We start from the raw sequence: 22,701 nt of genomic DNA on the forward strand, positions 1-22,701 counted from the left end.
GCATTTGCATGCACAAAGCGGCAGGCACCACGCTGTGCCTGCCGCTTCATGCATGCAAATGCAGGGGGGTACCATAGGTACCCCCCATGTGCACCCCCACCCCCCTTCACCCTGGGGGCCCGCTACGGGCCCCCAAAGAAAAGACCGTATGCCTTTTCCGCCGTGAAAAGGCATATCCCTAAGCAAATCCTAATATGGCTGGCGATGTCTGATAGACACCGCCACCATATTAGAGCTTTTCCGGCGTGGTCTCGTGGCGGAAAAGCGGCGGACGGTCTTGCCGTCCGCAGATGACCCCCCCGCCATCCTAATCTGGCGGGGGGTCATTTCTCTGAATGCAGCGGTGAATTCGCATCCTCTGGGCCAGCGGTGGCTTCCGACGGCCCGAAAGATGCGGATTCACCGCAATAGTAATCGGGCCCATAGTTAGTTCAGCTAACTATAACTCACGTGCCCGCAATGCACTGCTGATGACGTCACATATTACATCACTCATGACATGGTCAGTGACACCACTCATGACATCACTGATGACATCTCAAATGACATCACTGATGACATCATTCTTGTGAAAGAGTGGCAGACCTCCTCTCACCCTTATATAACCTTTGATACACACATTCAAAAATATAAACAATTTTCCAAAAAAAGGAGATACCAATAGCAGTTACAACAACCGATTCAGTAATTCCACCATCTACATACACATCCACTCATTCACCAACAGTTCTATACAGTCACTCATACATGTACTCACTCATCATACGTACTCATAAACCTATACATTATGTTACACACCGACACTCATCCATAGAGTTAATCACACACATACTCGCACATGCAAATAAACTATCAAACATCCATTTATTTGCATATACAGCTATACACACACCACTACACTTACTTTTACAGAAATGTACACATACTTACTCTCTTTAACAATCACTTATAGAAACACATACTTATTTATACAGGAACTCTTCCAATGTCTCACTCTCACATATAATCACTTATATACATCAATACTCACATATACAAGATTAAAACTCATAAAGAAACTATTGAGACAGTCATTCACTCACTAACACACCCATACACACACTCATCCACCCATACAGTCCTGCCCACATGCTGTCTTCAAAACACATACAAACAGTGAGTCACTCATTCATGCATCTATGCGCTAACTAATACTCCCCACCGAACCATACAGACACTCATACTGATAGTCAAAAACCAACTAATAACCTATATAGACATTCATGTAGCTGCTCACCAACCAATGCAGCCACTTATAGACAAAGTGAAACACTGATACAGATATTTACATATTTAAACATTACTTGCTAATACATGTATTCACTAAGATACATTTAATAAGTCAGTTATGCAATCATTTCTACAAAAAAAATCCATTAGACACTTATTTACCCATTTATTTCTTCCGTCGACCTTTAGATATACATATATAAAAAATATTTATTTTTCAGAAAGACACACATTCACTGGATGATGTCATCAGTGATGTCATCAGTGATGTCATTTGAGATGTCATCAGTGATGTCATGAGTGATGTCACTGACCATGTCATGAGTTATGTAATATGTGACGTCATCAGGAGTGCATTGCGGGCGCGCGAGTTATAGTTAGCTGAACTAACTATAACAGGGGGGAATTTCAATGGTTTAGTATGAGAGAAATGTCCAGCTAACTATAACATGTATGAAACCTATGGTTTTTTTCAGTGAATTTAAGGTTTTTTAAATGTTTATTCCTAACTATAACGTGGCTGAAACCTATCATTTTTTCAGTGAATATATATATATATATATTCACTGAAAAAACCATAGGTTATAGACCATATATAGTTAGGAATTAGCATTTAAAAAACCTTATTTTACTCACACAAAACCATTGAAATTCCATATATAGTTAGTTGCACTAACTATATATCGCGCACCCGCAATCCACTGCTGATCATGTCACATCTTACATCATTCATGACATGGTCAGTGACATCACTGATGACATCACTGATGACATCTCAAATGACATCACTGATGACATCACTGATGACAACATCCAGTGACTGTACTTTTCTGTAAAGTTAAAATATGTCTTGAGTGGATGTATAAGTGTCTGGATGAAGGATTTAGTAGGTGCATGACTGACTGTATGAGTGAGTGATTAAATGTGTCTCACTGAATGCATGGGTTAGTGACTAAACTGTCTTAATTTGTGCATCATTATGTCTGTTGTTCTGTAAACTGCTGCATGTGTTGATCATTAGCTATACGAGAGGCTATATGTGTTATTAATTGGTTGCCCAAGTATTTCTATGGGAGATTGAGTTTGTGTGGGGGTGGCTGGAAGGTGTGTGACTCTATGCATAGATGTGTGAGCAGTTTATTCACTAGGTGTATGAGTTCAAGAGTGCATGTGGAAACAGCTACATGGGCAGTTGACTGTGTGCATGAGTGTATTGATGAGTGAATGGATATCTCAATGCTACATGTCATAGTAAGTACATATGTAAAACACAGTACATGTGAGAGTTGGCATATATAAATAACTGTGCATGAGAGCCACTGAATGAGTGAGTGGTTGTATCGATCATTGTGAACTTGTATCAGGGATTGTATAAGAGAGTAAATATGTGTTAGTATATGTTTCAATAAGTAAGGTGTGTTTAACTGTATAGTTGAAGAAATGGAGGTGAGATTGTTTCTTTGCATGACTGACTGGGTGTGTGAGTAACTCCATGGATAAGTGGCAGTGTGTGAGTGTCTGTTTACACTGAGTGTATCTAAGGTTATATTAGAGTCTGAAGAGGTTTATCGTATTAGCACAAGAATGATGTCAAATGAGATGTCATCAGTGATGTCATTTGAGATGTCATCAGTGATGTCATCAGTGATGTCACTGACCATGTCATGAATGATGTAATATGTGACATGATCAGCAGTGGATTGCGGGTGCGCGATATATAGTTAGTGCAACTAACTATATATGGAATTTCAATGGTTTTGTGTGAGTAAAATAAGGTTTTTTAAATGCTAATTCCTAACTATATATGGTCTATAACCTATGGTTTTTTCAGTGAATTTTCAAGGTTTTGTAAATGCTAATTCCTAACTATATATGGTCTATAACCTATGGTTTTTTCAGTGAATTTCAATGGTTTTTTAATAGCAAATATCATAAGCTGTCGAATGTCAAGTACGTGGTAAGTAAAAACATTTTTGTGTTTATGCACACTGATCTGCTTTGAATGCTGCCCCCCACCCCTCATTTCTATTAGGAGTACTCTCTCTTTGCAGATAGTGAAGGGTAGTTAACGCAGCCCTTTGCCCCCTTTGTAATACGTCGTGCCTGCTTCTCTCTCCATTTGATTGATTGTTCTCTTTGGTTCATTCTCTATTTACAAACAAGCACAGAGTCGCAATACTCTGTTTAGTCTTTGCAGATAGCGAAAAATCGTGTAAAAAAACAAAAGGAATCGAGCAAAATCAGTAGGCCACTAATGGGATCTCTTTTTGACCTCGCTAAAATAGAAACATTAGGAACAACCTGTTGAAAATAGCAATGCGTATGTACATAAGCGGCGTTCATTTGTGTTCACAGTACCCCTTGTTGATTTTTTCAATCGAGCATTGAATTGTTCGAAGTTAATTCTCTTAAGGATCTTCTCTACCTGCAAACGAGGAAGAATAGGAATATTCTCTCTCCCTTTGCAGATAGTGAAGGGTAGGTAACGCAAGCCTTTAACACGTCGTACCTATTTCATTCCTCATTGATTGATTGATTGTCCGAACATTGACTGTTTGGGAATTAGTTCTTTTTGGAATTATTCCCTGTTTGCAAATAAACGTAGGAAAATCTTTGCAAGTAGTGAAAGGGTACGTAATGCGGACCTTTCTCCCCCGTTGTAATCTGTCATGCCTATCTACTCCCCACTGATTGATGCACCTTTTTCACCCGGACCATTTACTAGAGATACGTCATCTGGCCCGACCAGAGAGCACCCCTAGTGAAAAGGACATATGCAATAATAACGAAGTGATCACTGTATCCTGTTAACAGAAACTTTACCATGAAACAACCTGGAAAGAAAAAAATAGGAAAACGAAAATCAGTAGGCCACTGATGAACATGAACTTTTATTAAACAACAAACAAAGAAACGATAACATAACGTAATGATAAAACCTATTAATGTCCTAGAAACAAGAAAACGTTAAAGTATGCCAGTGGTGAGAGACCAGAAAAACAGTCCGAGAAACCAAATCACCCCTCGCTGTCCCAACTCATGCACTCTGAAAGTTCAAAGTTTTGAGGAGTGCTTGTAACATTGTCTGAAGCCTATTTGCAATTGCTTCATCTTCACTATTCTTAAAGTAAGTGGGGGCTGTTGTGATGCGGTGCCACCCTGAACCGCTTGACGGAGGCCCCCGAGGGACGGTGTCATGTCGCGGACTCGGAGGGGGCGCTTGGCTCCGGCCCCCTCCCCAAGTTGTGTTGCCCTGGTGTGGCCTGAGATCGCCCCCGACATAGGTGGCCGGCTCCCGGGGTCAAGCGGAACTTTTTTCCTTTTGGTGACTCTTCCATTCTTCACCTTGTCCCACAATCCGTTTCACCTAAAGACACGCTGTAGTGGGGCACCCCTTTTCCGTTTCATTTGCCATTCAGCCCGCTTTTGCTACACTGTGCCTCTTCCGCTATTCAGCTGTTTACCGCCCGCTCTTTCGACTACAGCGTCTCGCTCACCATGTACTTGAGTTGCTCCCGCTCTTGCGGTGCAGCGATAGGCGGCTGCCACAGGACTCTCAAAATGGCGGCCATCTCTTCAGATTTGGGCGTGGTCCACTAAATGGGCCTGCGACACCTTGGAACTCGGACGCTTGTCTGCTAGAGCTTGGGCTCCATTCTCGAAAGCGTCCCCTCATCCTTGAAGATTCTACAAAAGTCTTGGGGGCCCCCGACTCCCGCAGGCTTCTGGTGGGGAGCGCCTAGCATCATTGCTCGTGGAATGGCCACGACGGAGCTACGAAATGGTGGTGCTCTCATGCTAACGCCAGCTTCAGTCTGAAACATCCAGAAACACTGTAGACTACCAATTCGATCAGTTCCGGTAGCGCTCCAACATGACCCGGTAGAGAAGAACTTGCCCTCCCCTCTTTGACTGATGGTTCTTGTTGCCTGTCCCTTCTGTTGTCATTTAACAGAACTATTTAGCCTGCTGAAAGGGGTTGTGTGCCGTCCGCTGGTTGGTGGAGACATTTTGACTATATTCTGGACCTGCGTTGTCGCGTAATGCGTCATATGACGCGCCGCGTTAGAAAGTTTAATAAATTATGAAACACAATAAACAATCCTTAAAAAATAAAAAAAAATAAAAAATAATCAACAAAAGCAACAGCTAGGTAATACACATATAATTTTATCTCCGCGAAGCGGAGCGCTGTTACAGATATATATCTTGTTTCTGAACGTTAATTTCTCAAAATGCACTGAAGCACATATATTGAGACCTAGCAAAGGCACATCGGGCTACCAGTCCCTACAATTTTTCCAAGTTTCGTGCAAATCCATTCAGCTGTTCGATCCTACCGAGAGACAAGATGGCGGCCGCTACGGACTGTTTGGAATGTTTACAGACACCGGAGAGCCAATCAGCTTCGCTTCGCAAAGCTCCGTAACGCGAAAAGTACGCGAAGCGGTGCGCTGTTACAGATATATACCTTTTTTTGAACGTTAATTTCTCAAAATCCACTGGAGCACATATATTGAGATCTAGCAAAGGCACATCGGGCTACCAGTCCCTACAATTTTGCCAAGTTTCGTGCAAATCCATTCAGCTGTTCGATTATTATTATTTTTATTTTTTTTTGCCCCGCGGGGCCCTTTTAAAACCTCCACATCAAACCTAGGGGGTGAGCGACAATGTACTATGCCCCCTTATGGTCATTTGCCCCTTCGCTTTGGCCTCCTCTTGTCTCTCGATCCTACCGAGAGACAAGATGGCGGCCGCTACGGACTGTTTGGAATGTTGACAGACGCCGGAGAACCAATCAGCTTCGCTTCACAAAGCTCCGTTGCGCGAAAAGTCCGCGAACCAGAGCGCTAACCGGTCCGCTGTTACAGATATATATCTTTTTTTAAACGTTAATTTCTCAAAATCCACTGGAGCACATATATTGAGACCTACAAAAGGCACATCGGGCTACCAGTCCCTACAATTTTGCCAAGTTTCGTGCAAATCCATTCAGCCGTTCGGGCTAAAAGTGAGGCCAACCGCCCTATGGAAATTAACATGGGAAAAACGCGTTTTGGGACCCCCCTTTTTTCTCGGCCCCCCCTTGACGAACCCCCCCAAAATTTTCAGGGGCTGCTCAGAAACAAAATGTGCCATTTTCCTGAAAATTTCAGCCAATTCCGTCCACAAACGCCAAAGTTATTAGACATAGAATTTTCAAAAAACCCATAGAGAAAAAATCCTAACTATATATACCTACTGGCGACCGCCAGTAGGTAATATATATATATATATATATATATATATATATATATATATATATTACCTACTGGCGGTCGCCAGTAGGTAGTTATAGTTAGGACCTAGTTTCCATAGGAAATCCGCAACATTCTATTTGGATTAACTTTGTCCTCGGTGGACGAATCTTTGCGAATTTCTCAAAGAAGATGGCTCCGTCCGCTGCGCTCCTTCTGTGAAAGTTTTGGGGGGATTCGTTAAGTGGGGGCTGAGATAAAAGGGGGGTCCCAAAACATGTTTTCCCATGTTATTTTCCATAGGACGTTTAGACACGGCTACAGCTCGAACGGCTGAATGGATTTATAAGAAATTTGGTAGAAAGGTAGAGTGTGGGCCGCAGATTACGCTTTTGTTTAAATGGTGTAAATCCGTTCAGTAGTTGCTGAGAAAATTAAAGTTGAAATCAGTTATATATCTGTAAGCGCGCACGGGTGCGCGCACCTATGCGGGTGTGCGCGAGCGGCATTGTGATTTGCTGTTTAACGTCTGTCAACATTCGATTCGGAGGAAATCAGGAAGTGTTGTCCGCCATTTTGTTAGTGCGAGTGAATATATATTACAGAACAAAGGGTTAGAACATGGAAAGGGGAGAAGGTAGAGATTGTCTGGCCGGGTAGGTTTTCTCAGGGGGTGCAGTATGGACCCTGAATGCGAAAAGAACATTTTTTTTGGGTTAAAAAAGTTGCGGGGTGCGCGCACTCAGTCGCGTACCCCTATTTACAAGACTGTGAAAAACTATAGTGGGGAGAATGCAAAGGGAGCAGGGTGGAGACTGTTTGATTTCGTAGGTTTCTTGAGCGGTTTATTAAGGATGCCGAAAGTCTAAAAGTAGCTTTTTTTTGCAAAAAAGTTACATGGTGCGCGCACCCGGTCGCGCACAGCGAACAAAAAACATAAAGAAAGATGGAGATAAATTACAAGTTTGAGTGTTTAGATCTAAGGTGGCTCTTAAAAGAGCCCTTGTGTTAATTGAGTTTTTTCTGCACTTATAAGTAAGTTCCGATGCAGAGTCTCATGTTACAGAGGAAAATTCTATTTCCCTCATCCGTGAAATGAACACCATCTCTCCGATAGATGCCTTCCATGTTGAAACGCAGGTTGTTGTTGTATATAGAACCCAAGTTATATTCTCTGAGGAAAGCAGAAACAGATTTATTTACATGTTTCCTTGCTTTCTCAATTCATGGACAACGTTGATTGGACCAATTCCATTTTTGTCTTTGGCATATATTTGAATACACCAAGACAGTTCGAGGAAAAAGTGACATCAATTGACGAAAGGTGTCTTTTAGAAGCATTTCCAGACCTACCCCTGTTAATGTGCCTAGATCATTCCCACCACAGTGCACAATTATCAGGTTTGGTTCAGGGAGATGCATAAAAGTTTTCACCAATGGTATCAATTGGTTACATCTTAATCCTCTTTGGCCAATCCACGTAATTTGCACATTTGGTAAGTCAAGGTTAGAAATTTGTCTGTTTGCAGCATATTTTTCACTCCAGTGAATATAACTGTGTCCTACAAGCCAAACCTTCATTTTCAAGTCAGATGCAGTAGTACTCTGATGGGTTCTTGAAGTGGAATGGCAAGTAGATGGTGAAAGTCACGATAAAAAGTGTATGAGGTGTCGTGTTGATGAAAAACTGAAAATGATTGGTTGATTGTTATATCTCAAGATTGAAGACTACGTTGTATGTTACTGTTTTTTTAAAACGAAATGTTCTATTGGTTGTGGAAAAAAAGAAATGTAAAAAAACAGTGGATAGGCAGGTGTGTTTGCAGGGAATTGCGCCCTATTGCTTTGATTTAGAAGGTTGAGATATGAACTTTTGACCTGTGCCTTCAGCCAGGTGCAGAATGAGCTGTTACCATGGTAACAACCAGAGAAGGCAGAGGGTGAAGGGTGACCTTTATGTGACTTTGAAATTATTGAAAGGATAACCAACTGAAATGTTAATTTGATTATGAAATTGTGCGGGAACAAATATGATTGGTTGGAGAGACATATATGAGTCTGTATTGACAGGAAATCTATGCCATTATTCTTTGGTTGCAGTGATAGAAGTATTATTGAGAGCTCCGTCAAACGGCTATCGTTTTGCTACTATCATTGTTCTACATCTTATAAAGCATTGGTAAAGGTGAGTGTATAACTGTTTGTTTTATGATGTACCGTTAAATGTGGTTTGATCACTATATTTGATTATTTGACTTACAGTGTCTAAGCAACCACATTTTTGACTTTGTTACGGTTTTATATGTTTTCAAATACTGTTTTTTTAAAATTGGATTAAGGTTAGTGGACTTCAGTCATGTTTTTATGCTATCCACTACTGGTAGGTCTATGAATTAAATGTCAGTTAGAGACGGATCTGCAACGAAATTTGGGGGGGGGGGACGAAAAAAATATGATTTTTTCTAGGGGGACATGAATGTGTAATCTGTAGGTAGAGTAAAGCTGGAGGGGCTCTTAGAATGGGTAAAACAAGTGCAAGGCCTAATTAACATTCAAATGGTTCTTTATAGAGATGTGAAACGTTCAGGTGCGGATCTGTGTGTATCTGGGATGTATGTTATCTTGGGCTTCCACAGCAGATGTGAGTGAGAGGTGGAGGGGTGAAGTTGTGTCCAGAAAATAGGGGTTGTGCGCCGTTTTTTCACTTTCTTTGAAGTGTGAATTATAGTTTTGAATGTATTTGTGGTATACTGAATAAACGGAATATAAAATGTAATAAAATAGACAGAAATTAATTGAGATTTGGGAGCGTTTGTACATAATTTGTAAAGTTGGTTACAGATCAAAAAAAAGGAATTAGCAGAGACACAGATAATGCAGGTAGAGAGAGAAATGGTAGATTATATGTGATATCGTCGACAAAAAGTGGGAATGCTTTAGGTATTTTAAACTTTAAGTTTGAGGAAAAAATTACAGTGTGGTTTGTGGCCGAGGGATGCACTGGTGGGGGTGGGGTGAGAAGGAGAGGTGTCCCAGTACAATCAAATGAAAAATTGTGACCATGAGGTTGTACACAGGTTCGTGGAGTATATGCCTTCATAAATTGATGTAGAAGACCGAATATATATAGAGGTTTCTGTGTTCCGCCGTTTGACTGTATTTTCATCTTACTCCTGCTTTCCGTATCAGTTGCTTTGTGTTATCTTAGTGTGTGTATGTGTGTGTGTGTGCGTTCAGTCTGGGCTGAGGAAGTTTGTTCTGCAGGCAGACACAGATAGTCGCATCAAAGTACTTGGCAGTTTTCGAAAATATTATTTATATAATTGAGATGGTTTTTGGAAGGGTTAGTCAGTGTATGTCGAGTTTTAGAATTACCGCTCGGTGGGCACCACAGAGCTGAGGGTTTGTTGTGTTTCACTTCTTAGTCCCTTTGGTTTTTCACTTTGTTGTCTGATGGCTGGCAAAGACGTGTTTGTTATAGTGGAGATGAAAGGGTGATAAGTACTGAAATACGAGATAGCGTGTGCTCTGTGGAAGCGGGGGAGCAGTGATTAACAGTCTGAGTGAACCACAACTGCGGCGGTGCTTCGTTACAGTAATAAATTATTTTTTTGCCAGAGGTACGATTGATGCTATGGTTCACAACTCGCAAAGAAAGGCTTGACTGACCGTCGCAGGCCAGCGGGTTGAACTATGAATAATTCAGGTTGACAAAAGAAAACTTGAATTGAGTACAGCTGAGATTACGTCAAACACATGAATACAGTTTTAGTATACATTATTGCAGTTGTGAATATGGGTTAAAAGAGGGAACGTATATATTTGAAATATTTATTCACTGATGCAGTGCTTTGAAGCGAAGTTTTTTATCTAATACAAGCAAAGATATTATAAAGAAAGTAGTGGGCATAGTTACTAGTCCATACAACACAAATGATGGAAATGTAGTATGAAGCAAAATGAATAATGTTTAAAAAACATATTTTACAGCCCCGCAATCAAATATATTAAATTATATTGCATGCAAGAAGGTGTCTTTTGATTTTAAGTTCAGTAATGATATATGAAAATGCTAGTGGTTAAACATCACCTCATTAACAATTAGTTTTCTACATACAAAGCACTAACAAGCTTGTTGTATGGTATTGAGAAAGGAAATGAAAAACGCGCCAAAAGCGAGAACTTGGCTGGAGGTGCATGTATGTTATCTGCCGGTACGTTTGAAAATTAGTACTCAGAACAACTACTGTATTGAGATAATTTTTTGAAAGGTTTCAGTACTCGATGTAACATACAGGTTGATAAGCATGGGTAATATCAGTGTAATCATATACTTTTCAGTTATGAATCAAAAATCTTTCAATAGGCATAAAACAAAAACAGCACATATGTGTGTAAGGCGGAAATTGGAGTAGAAAGGGAAAATGGTGATAAACGATATAAAAAGTCATTGTAACTATACACATTTATCAGGGCACATTTAACCATATTTTACGCAGCCTTGCTTCGAGAATATTTCAAATTAGATAAGATAACATAAGCTAGTGATTTGTTGAAATTAAAGCATCATGAAATGTTTTGAACAAAATCGAGTAGGTGTGGAAAAAAAATTAACTCCACATAAAATAAAAAAATCTCACCAGCAGGAAATTGCAATGTCCAATGTTAGTAAAGCCAATAGGTCTGTTTATATAAAACATAAAAATAAAAAAATAATAAGAAAAAAAAGGAAGGGAAAAAACAGTCAAGATATCAATGGCTTGCATAACAGTCATCCTTCCATTGAATAGGGAAAGTAAGTGGCAACCGCTTCTAAAAGAAAGTCATTGTTATCGTCCGAAAACAAGTCAGCCATCCAATTGAAAAGAGGAAATGAACATACATGTTCTTTAATTACCGGAGCCTCTAGTACCATCAGAGGACAACTCGGTGAATTTTCAATGTAGCTGTGTGCCAAGAAATCTTGCGCCGCTGCGAATATATTCCAATGACCCAGAACTCCATGTATCGCTGCAAAGGCCATAATCCCTCCGTCGGAACAAAGCTGTTCATGATCAAGTAATGGATTCATGAGATGATTGTAATTCACTTCAGGAGGTACTGAGTTGCAGAGACATAAGTCCAGGGCCCACATGAAATCACAGCTCAGGCAATGAAATACAGGCTGCACACAGGTGAAATAGGAAAATCGAAATGGTAATCCATATGATGCACTCAAAGTCGCGAGTGGTAGGATGCCATAGTACTCAAGCATCTTGTGGCGAAACAGTTCTAAGTGCTCCAGCTCGTTTGCGAAGACAGGACGGACCTCCATTTTGTAATAAAGAAAATAGGAATACAAAAGTAACAGCTGCTGGTAGTAGATGAGGAAGTTCAGAAACATAGATCAGAGAGTATTGAGTGAAGAGTAGCAGAATGCCTTTAAATAATTTGGTGCAAAAAAATCACCAAACCATTGGTTAGTAGTTGCAAAAAAAATAGCCCAGCTGGGAAGTGGAGGAGCGTTCAAGATTATGAGAGTCACCTCAGAAAATTGTAAAGGAAGGTCACTATTTAATAAGGTATGCAGTTTTCTGCGAGTGTTAGCTAAGTGAATGAGATTTGTTTGTGAACAGATGCTCGGGTAGCTTGATTTTGTGACAATAAGGCTGTTGTTCAAGTCTGGGGATGGAACTTTCAGTTCAAGGCCGGATTTCGCAGCCAGACGGAAACATCAAGGTTCTCATGCGGGGGTGGATAAACTACATTTTTACAGAGAGATATATGCAGAGTGACTATTATAGAGTAAGGCTTGTCGTTTAAAAACTCAAAGTAGTTCACATTGCTTGTAAATAAATAATCACTGCTGAGTATTAAGGTAAAATTTGGCATTATAGGAGGTACCGGTGTACCTTTGAAAACACATGCAACATTACAGCGCTTCCTGTTAAATAAGTCATGCAATTGGTAGTGCCTGGATGTGATCAATTATGTGCGGTATTGATATTTTGACACTGTGTACTTATGAGTAGTGGAGAAGTGACGCAATGAGATGATGTTAGGTGAGTGTAGTGTAGTAACGGAACGGAAAAACTTTAAAGAGAGTTACATTTAGTGTGGAACACTTTTTAATTTTTAAGAAACTTAGGTATGAGAATATTGTTGTAGTGTCAGCGGGACTGTAAGTTGAAGTTTGGTAAACATTATTGAGAGGAGTAAATTAAGGTTTATTTAACTTGTGCAGCTATTAATCTCTGTGAAAGGCAATAGTCCACAGTCTTGTAATTAGGGGTGCGCGATCGAGTGCGCGCACCCCGCAACTTTTTTCAGAAAAAAAAAATGGTCTTTTTGCGTTCAGGGTCTATACTGCACCCCCTGAGGAAACCTATGCAGTTAGATAATCTGTACCTTCTCCCCTTTCCATGTTCTAACCCTTTGTTCAGTAGAATATATTCACTTGCACTAACAAAATGGCGGTCAACACTTCCTGATTTCCTCCGATTCGAATGTTGACAGACGTTAAATAGCAAATGACAATTCCTCAAACTGTAAATTTTTGCAATTTTGAAAAATAGGCAAAATTATAAAACTTAAAGACCTGAAACTATGTTCAAGTCTCCTCTCCGTTTGCACCATTAAATTTTATTTACAAACCACGTAGTCGTCAGTCTTGTAAATAGGGGTGCGCGATCGAGTGCGCGCACCCTGTAACTTTTTTCAAAGAAAAAAAATGTTGTTTTCGCGTTCAGGGTGTATACTGCACCTCCTGAGAAAAACTACCCGGTTAGATAATCTGTATCTTCTCCCCTTTCCATGTTCTAACCCTTTGTTCTGTAGAATATATTCACTCGCACTAACAAAATGGCGGTCAACACTTCCTCATTTACTCCGATTCGAATGTTGGTAGACGTTACGCAGCAAATCACAATTCCGAAACTGTACATTTTTGCAATTTTGAAAAAAAGGCAAAATTACAAAAGTTAAAGTCCTGAAACTATCTTCATGTCTCCTCTCCCTTTGCACCATTAAATTTTATTTACGAACCACGTTTCCTTTTCATCATACACGATTGTTTCTCGGTTTTCCACATTCAATGCGTAGACACTTTTGCCTTTTCAGTCACTTATGCGGCTGTGCGTGAGCGGCATTGTGATTTGCTGATTAACGTCTGTAAAGATTCGATTCGGAGGAAATCAGGAAGTGTTGAGCGCCATTTTGTTAAAAAATACCCTGCACATAATGTACATGTATTTAGGAAACAAATATACTAAGTAAGGTTGTGTAGCAGTGCATATCATAAATATTGCATGTAGTATCCTGGCAATGTGTGGTAGATTATACTGTAAATGATGATTGATTTAAAAAAATTGTGGGTGAAAAATTTGGTAATTAAATGTGTTTCACAAAGAAATATTAAACTTAGGCTTTAGGATATATAGTGGATAGAAAATTAGGGAATGTATCTGTTAGGCATGAAATTTGGCAGAATGGGTGTATGTTGTCTAATAAATATGTCTGTAATATGTTAACTAAAATGTAGTTGTTTATTTTTTTTTAAGAGTGTTTGGTGCCGAAAAGCAACAACCTGAAGTGAACGTGAGAGTATACAACAACCAAATTCTTTTTTACAGGTGAGTTGAAATTTTTTAAATGACAATTTATTTTTGTGCAGATTACCATAATAAGCAAGATTTTTAAGAATATTGGCACTGCTTCTCTTTTGCAAGAGGATTTTAATTTCTATTTTAAACATGTCTGTACCTGCTTGCAGTATATATGTATTTTGAAATACGGTTCCATTGTTTGTTGGTAGTATCTTTTTATGGGCCGGGTTCATGTGTTATTTTCTATGTAGTTTGGGTTCATCTATTCTTTGATTGTAAGAGTTTGCTGTTTACGTGGATTAATTTTTGCTAAGTCATTATTATCTATCTAACTTATGCTGTATCATTTGTTTACAGTCATTTTTCTTGATTTATAGAGGTCTATTATGATATGGCTGTTGGCGTGATGGCCATTTCTGATGCATTTCTGTGACTATACTATCTATTTGCACTGTATTATATGCATTTGCACAGGTGTATTATGATGTGGTCAGTCGGAGGCTGTGGAGGGACTTACGGTGGGGCAGGGAGGGAGGGAGGGGGAGGTGTAGGGTGGAGAGATCTAAAATCTGGGATATAGATAATTGCAGGTAAGTATACAATTCAATTAATAAAACGAATTTTGTAGTGTACACAGCATCGTATTTTGCAATGCAGTGCGCACTACAAAATTCATTTCAATAATTAAATTATGTATTTACTAGAAATTATCTATATCCAGGTTTTTCGGTCCCTCCACCCTACACCTCCTCCTCCTTGTCTCCCTGCCCCAACATAATTCCCTCCACGAGTCGCGGATGAATGTGGTTTCATATGGTTATGATGAAATGTTTTACATTAGATGAAATTTACATGTTGAGTATGCTGTTTAAAGGTAAAAGCAACAGCCTTTGTGGGAAGTAGCAATCTGTTTAGTGAATGTTTTAATTGGTATATTGTGAGTCACTCCTTCAGTTTGCATACAGTTTGAATCATAGTTTGTAGTGGTGAACTCTGAAAATAGATTCCTACAAATAAATTAGAAAGTGTAGAAATAGTTCTACAGCACACAAATCCTGAAAACAAATTTCACACTGAAATGTGTTTTTACAGCACAATTTCAATTAGAAAAATTAAAAGGAATAGTGTTAATGTGTAGGATCAAAGTGTCAGTTTCTTTGTCAAATAAAGAGGAAGGTGCTATCTTAATCTATGTAGTTAATGTCTTAAAAAGTATGAAAATGTATATAGTTTAAAGATTAGTAACAGTAATTTTTGGTCATCTAATCATAAGAAAGATATAATTTAGTCTTTATATTTTCTTAAAAGGACACAGAAGATAGAAAGGAAGTAGTAAAATGGAACAATCTTCAGAAAATATAAATGTCCATTTTGAAATGGCAACTGAACTTATTGAAGAATTATTACAAGAAATATTTGAAGACGAAAATGGAACAGAAAATGAGGACTTTTGGGACTGCAGTTTTGATAGTTCATACTTAGAAATGGTGGAAGGGGAAGAAGAAGAGAATTTGCAAGAAGAAAATAATATTAATGAAGTATCTGATGAAATGATGCTACATGTGCTTCTGGAATACGAATTATTAAATCAATAAAATTATTTTTGTATAAAAAAAAACTTGAAAACATGATTGTTGAACTATTCATTGGTATTCTCTTTTTTGAGAATGATAGTAAAAGTTTTGATGAGGTGTGTAACAGATTAAAGTAAAAAAAATGAAAAGCATTAGGAACACCTACAATGCTTGAAAATTAGTATAGTACTTATATGCCTGAAAAATTACATTCATAAAATACATGTATAATGATAACACAGGTATGGAGTGTCATAAATTTAGAAACAATATTCACTATAGGATTTCCTACTCTGACCAGAGACTGTTTCTTTGTCTTTATTGTAGTTATAAAATGAAGCAGTGGTTATTATTTGTAATGTATATGGTAGTAGGGGTCTATAATATTTTTTAACTTTTTTCCAAACAGATTGTCATTTATATCACAAACATCAATCACTATGCCGACCAGAAATGAAAAAAGAAAGCTGTATAAAAAGACATACCATTTGAAGAGGAAAGAAGCACAAGATTTATCTAATCAACAAAGGACGGAGGAAAACAAGAGTGCTCCTGGTAAGAGCAGCAAGGATTTTTTGAAAAAATTGTGTCAAAGGAAAACTCAATTGGATAATGTTGAAAAGGAAAAACAGTTTTCAGTATCTACAAGGAGAAATGGAAGAAAAAAGAAAATTGTGTCTGAAATCAGTGGTGAGGAAAGTATGTACAGTAAAAGACGTACTAATCAGTTTGCGGAAATAAGGAAACGTATGTTTCATAAGAGAGTAGTTTTGAATTTATTGAAAAAGGAAAAAGTTTCTGAAAAGGAAATCTGCTTTTTATAAGAAGAAAAAATATATAGAGGAAGTTGTGGATGATGCGTTTGAGACAAAAAAAAATGGTTTATTTTAGTGCTTAAAAGAATAAATACACTAAATAAGGCAATCAGAGTTTTAAAAGCTAAGAGTAAATGGAAGAGACACATAAATAGAAGTAATTTTTGTAAAATATTTTCTGGTAAATGGATGCATACTTCAAATTCTGAGCCATTTTTTAATGAAGAGAGTTACTTTCAAAGTAACGACTTGTTGCATGCAGTTGACACCAGTGGTCGAGCGTATGAAGTGAAGGATGGCTGTCCTATTGAGAAAGAGAAAATTCACAAATCCAGAAGGGGAAATAGGTGGAGAAGTTTTACAGGGACGTGTTCAGGCTCCTGTTTATAGTTGGGATTGTAGCAGTATTTGCAGTGTACGACAGGATTCAATTGATTTCTTTCGCAATTTCTTACGTAAGTACACTAAGGAAAGTCTAAAAAAAAAATTGTAATGTTGCAAGAATTAGATCGTTGCAGAGTGAGAGAAAAAACAGGTTTGCAAGGCAATTCTCTGGCTTGTCTTTCTAAAAACATATGCCAGAGTGTTTTTCATCACTTCAGGATGTTAGCAGTGCATCATACCAAAATGAGAAAATTAGTTAGAAAGATGTATTATGCAAATAGTCCAGCACTTAAACTTAAAGAGTTAAATAGTGCTCTTTTGCATGGATGTGCCTTAGATGTGAAGAATATTTGTGCAGACATTGAGTTAAGTTATTTTGCTCGAGATGAAGAGAATGTAGAAACTGATATAGTTATAGAAGGAAATGTGTTAGAAAATGTTGCACAGTTTAATACTGAAGAATTTGAACAGGAAATAACAAAGTTTAAGGTGATTGCAGGTGAAAAACCAAATTTAACTTGTGTGTGTTGTCGACGCATTCATTACAAAAGTCAAACTAGGTTAGTTGATTTATATTTAAAAAGTGAAGATGAAGATAATACTCAGTGGAGAGAGTTTGCGACTTATTTGCTGGTAGAAAACTATTTTGATTTGGGTTTTGAGCAACGTATTTGTAAATATTGTTATAATAAATTAAATGAAAATAGAATGCCTGCTAAAGCTGTATATAATAATCTTGAGTTGATAAATATTCCATCGGAACTGAAGGATTTAAATACTGATTCAATGTGTACATCCTTTTCAGGCTATTGTTCGTATGGAGCCTAAGACTGGGAAATTAAATCCTACAGATTTACAAAGAGGAGTAAAGGGTAGAGTTGTATATTTGCTACTTGATTTAAACAAAAATATGGAGACAATTGGTATTGAAAATGTAGAAGAGGAACCTCTAGTTATTCTAGTTAATGGTGTACCTACAAAGAGTAAGAAAATCTGGCAAGATTTAGTGGATGTTAGGAAAGTGAAAAAGGCAACGTTGTATTTAGTCAAAAATAATAAATACTATAAAATGTGTATGTAGAAGAAGAGGATGTAAGTGAAGAAGAGGATAATGATTTGTCTTTTGGACAAATTGAAAAAGTCGACTCGTCCAGAACGGAAGAAATTTATGAACATTACAGTGTTCATCCACTGTATTCGAAAGAAGCAATGGGGAATGCTATTGAGTTATTTCAGATGAAAAAAGCAGAAGGAAGTCCTATTAGTGTATGGGAAAAAAGTTTGGAAGGTCGTTGTTTTCCACAGATATTCCCAACAGGTGAAGGTGCGCGATATGATGATCGACCTATGCAGATTCCTGCATCTGAGTATCGGACAACAAGATTATATGCATAATATCCTAGATTTCGTCAATGTATTCCATATTTGTTTCATCTTCTGTTTGAGAGTGACTTATCTGGTCTTTCTTATGCAGTAAACCATATCTTAAAAAGTGGAGTGCATCTGCAAAATGTTTCAGCAAAGGAATTTATGGATAAAGTGCAAGAGAAAGATAGTGTTTTGGATTCTCACCTAATTAATTTAATGGCATGTTAGCGTGGTACTAATGAGTATTGTACCGTCGTCATGGAGATTTAAAATGCATGCTAAGAAACTTGGGAGCACCAACATGGTTTTTAACTCTAAGCTGTGCAGAGTATGCCTGGGAAGATTTACTTGATTTTCTTCGGGAGGCGAATGTAAATATTGAAAATATAAACTACAAGACACCAGGAGAATTGTGTTAGTTGGATCCGGTTAATGTTTGCAGATATTTTAATCATAGGTTTGAAGCTATGATGTCTTTTATTACAAACAAGAAAAATCCTCCGCTTGGTGAAGTTCTGGATTTCTTCTGGAGAAAAGAGTATCAAGCAAGAGGTGCTCCTCATATTCACATGTTACTATGGATCAAGGATGCTCCCAAATTTGGGAAAGACTTCGATGACACTGTACTGTCTTTTATTGAACAATATGCCACTTGTGACATACCTAACAGTACAACTGATAAGGACTTAAGAGGAAAAGTGTTACGGTTTCAAAGACATCGTTGTGGAAAATATTGTCTGCGAAAATTCAAATCAAAGGATAAATTCTATACTAAATGTCGTTTTGGATTTGCACGACTGGTGCTTTCAAAAGGAAGAGTCAACAATTTGATGTCAACTTTGCGACATAATATCAGAAGAAGATCACCCAAAAATACATACAATTTAAGAAGAGGTGAAGAGTCCAAATATATAAATGACTACAACCCTGTCATTTTGACCATGTGGAATGCTAACATGGATATACAATATGTTGCGGATAACTCTATTGCTGTGGCTCGATATGTAACGTCTAACATCACGAAATCTGAAAAGACGGAACTGAAGGAGATGTGGGAAGATATTTCTCATGAAAAGAGCCTAAGCAAGAAAATGTATACATACAGTTTGAAGATGTTATCTCATCGAGAAATTGGCGCATATGAATGTTGTGATCGATTATCATCAGCAAATCTTTATGCGAAATCTCGAAGTATCCTGTGGGTGAGTTTAGGTCTTGCAGGAACCCGAAACCGTGTTTTGAAAACTGTGCAAGAAATTGAATATTTAGCACAGAAAGAACCAGACAGTACAGACATTCTGAAAACAAAATGTTGGATACATACTATCCAAATATAAGTACTCTGCTTGAAAACATTTGTCTGTATGAAGTACTTGAAAAATACACTTTTAAAAGGAATATTAGAGAGAATGTTGAAAAAGGTATATACGCTGTGAATGGACAGGAAGGATGTCTGGTGAAACAAAGAAAAGGACACCTGATTAATCACCGAAAACTGAGTTGTGAAAATCCAGACAAAAGAGAATTTTACTATTTAGCTCTTTTGCAACTCTTTAAACCATGGCGTACTGAAGAGGAACTACTTGGAGACTTCGTTAGTTATGAAGATTCCTTTAACGCATCAAAAAGTAGTATAGAATGTCCTTGTTTTAGTAATTATCTCAAAATGTTGAACGACGAAATAGAGCAAGAAGCAACAATTGCAGCGGAGATTGCTAGAGAAAGTTCACAAGACACTCAAAGTTCTGCATCGTTGAGTCAGGATCCACTGGGAGAACCAATTATCCGAAATGAAGCAGCCACTGCCATGGATGAGGTAGAAAGAGCAATGCAGCAAGCTCAAGAGGATATAATAAACTTAGAAGAATTGGAGAAGGAATTTAATCTTGAGCAAAGACAGATATATGACGAAGTGACAGAGCACATTGAGCATGGTTTTCGTCATGACAAAAAAGAATGCTCATGTATGTCATTTGAACCTATTCGACTATATGTAAGTGGAGAAGGTGGAACAGGGAAACGTTTTCTTATAAAAGGAATTACTACATATCTACAGCAAAGAACTCAGTCACCGCTGTCTTGTGTTGTTACTGCTCCAACTGGATTGGCAGCACATAATATTAAAGGTATTACTTTATATCGCTTACTGATGCTGCCAGTTGAACATGAAAATAAATTACAATATCACAAGCTATCTGGAGGCGCTTGTTATGAAGTTTCTAGAGTTCTTAAAGAAATGAAACTTCTCATTATTGATGAGGTAAGCATGGTATCCAATTTAATGCTTGCTTTTGTACATTTAAGAATGCAGCAGATACCTAAAACTGACTATGATGTCTTATTTGGAGGGAAACATGTCATAGTTTTTGGAGATCTACTGCAACTAACTCCTGTGAAAGGACAATCTGTATTTGAAACTGTTACACATGAAGACACCAGAAAGTGTCTTGGCAGTATTGGAAATGTTAATATATGGTCACATTTCAAATATACTGAACTGATTCAAAATATGCGACAGGCAAAGGATACTAAATATGGAAATATTCTTCAAGATGTAAGGATTGGAAAACTAACTAAAGATGCGAAAGAAACTCTACGAACTCGATTACTTTGTAAGTTGTTTCCCAATGAACATAATGTACCTGAGAAAATATATAGTAAAGAGGTAAAAGATAAGTCAGTCATATGCTTGATGCCAACTCTAAAAGAATGCTCAGTTTTCAATGACAAAATGTTGAAGTTGGAAAATCAAGAAATTAAGAAACTGGAAGCTAAAGATAAAATAGAGCATGAAGGAAGTACTATTGTTTTTTCTGAAAAATTAAAGTTAAAATTGGATACTCTTCAGAAATCTATATCTAAAACTGCTGGCTTAGAGAAGAATCTGTATGTATGTTTAAATTGTCGGATTATTTTACGGAGAAATTTACTTGTAGAAAGAGGTTTGGTGAATGGAGCAATGGGTAATATTGTTGGTTTTGTAAATTACCCAAATAGAGATGAGATTGAATTTTTACGAATAAAATTTGATGGAATTGAGGAAGTTCAACAATTCAGTCGCTCTTCAAGTCGTTTTTTACTTGTGAAAGACTTGTATGTCCGTCGGAAACAATTTCCAATTTGTTTGGCATATGCAGTGACTATTCACAAATCTCAAGGTTTAAGTGTAGATTGTGCTTTGGTAAATATTGGAAATAGTGTATTCAAAGAGGGTATGGGATATGTTGCTTTATCACGAGTTACAACTTTATCTGGACTTTATCTAATTGATTTTGATGAGACAAAGATTAGTGCAGATTTAAAATGTGTGAAGGAGTATAATAGGTTAAGAAGAGAATATGCTCCAAGTTTACCTCAATATCCTTTAATTAAAAAGAGTATAGTTTATCAGAAAAGGAGAAATGAGGAACAATGTACTGAAGTAGTAGAGAAACGAAGAAAAAAGATGAGACTGTCATTGGTAGGAGTAAGAAAAAGGTGAGTACTACAGAGATTGTTGGATTTAAATGTGAAAATAGGTCTGGTGTCAACTGCTATGCAAATGTAGTGGTTAATGTGTTTTTTTTTTCTAAAAAGTTTACAGCAACAGATTAGAGAAAATCAGGAGCAAACATTTTGTTGTTCTTTAAATTCTGTGTTTGAAAAATGTACCAGTGGTAATAGTGAAGTAGCAAGTGTTTCAGAAGTAAGGAATGTTTTAGACATATGTGCAGGAGTAAATCAATTTTCTCAGAATATTCAGCAGGATTGTCAGGAATTTATTATGTATATGCTTACAGTTTTGGACGAAGAAGGTGTAGGTATTGATAGTCTTTTTGGGCTATCTTATGAATGGGAACATATTTGCAATAATTGCTCATTTACAAGTAGTACTGAGATACACACAGAAAGATTTATATATTTAACATTACCAGATTGTGAAACGGTGTCCTATAATAAACTAGTTAAAGATGCGTATCATTCATCTTCTGTTACTCATTCTTTTTCACTCTGTTTCTCTTAGTGTTGTTCCTTTATTTTATCTATCTCTTTAAGACGTTTCAGTATTCTTAGTCTGTTTATTTTACAGACTGTTTGTTTCGTGTATTATCACTGATTATACTCTCATTTTGTCTCTCACTTTACTTTTCTTTAGACAGTCATTCTTTGAGTGCTATTATTTCTTTCAAATAATTCTGTCTCGGTCTTTTTCTGTCCCTCAGTCTTCTTTTCTTTCACTTTCTGTTTCAATCACTTCTACTTTGTTTTGTTTCATTAAATGACACTATAACCTTATTTTTACTTTTTTTAAACAGATACCATGTTTTTTTAAAGATTTAAGTTTTTCTTTATTACTATTTCTTAGGTAAGTATAAAATATAAAAATACTTTTTCATCACTGTGTCATTTTTTTGAGTATCCTGGTCATACCAGAGTTGTGTTTTATGTGAGCACTTTCATGGAGGATTGGCTGTACGGTCACAAGGAG

This window comes from Lissotriton helveticus, chromosome 6, assembly GCF_964261635.1.
Source record: "Lissotriton helveticus chromosome 6, aLisHel1.1, whole genome shotgun sequence".
NCBI lineage: Eukaryota > Metazoa > Chordata > Amphibia > Caudata > Salamandridae > Lissotriton > Lissotriton helveticus.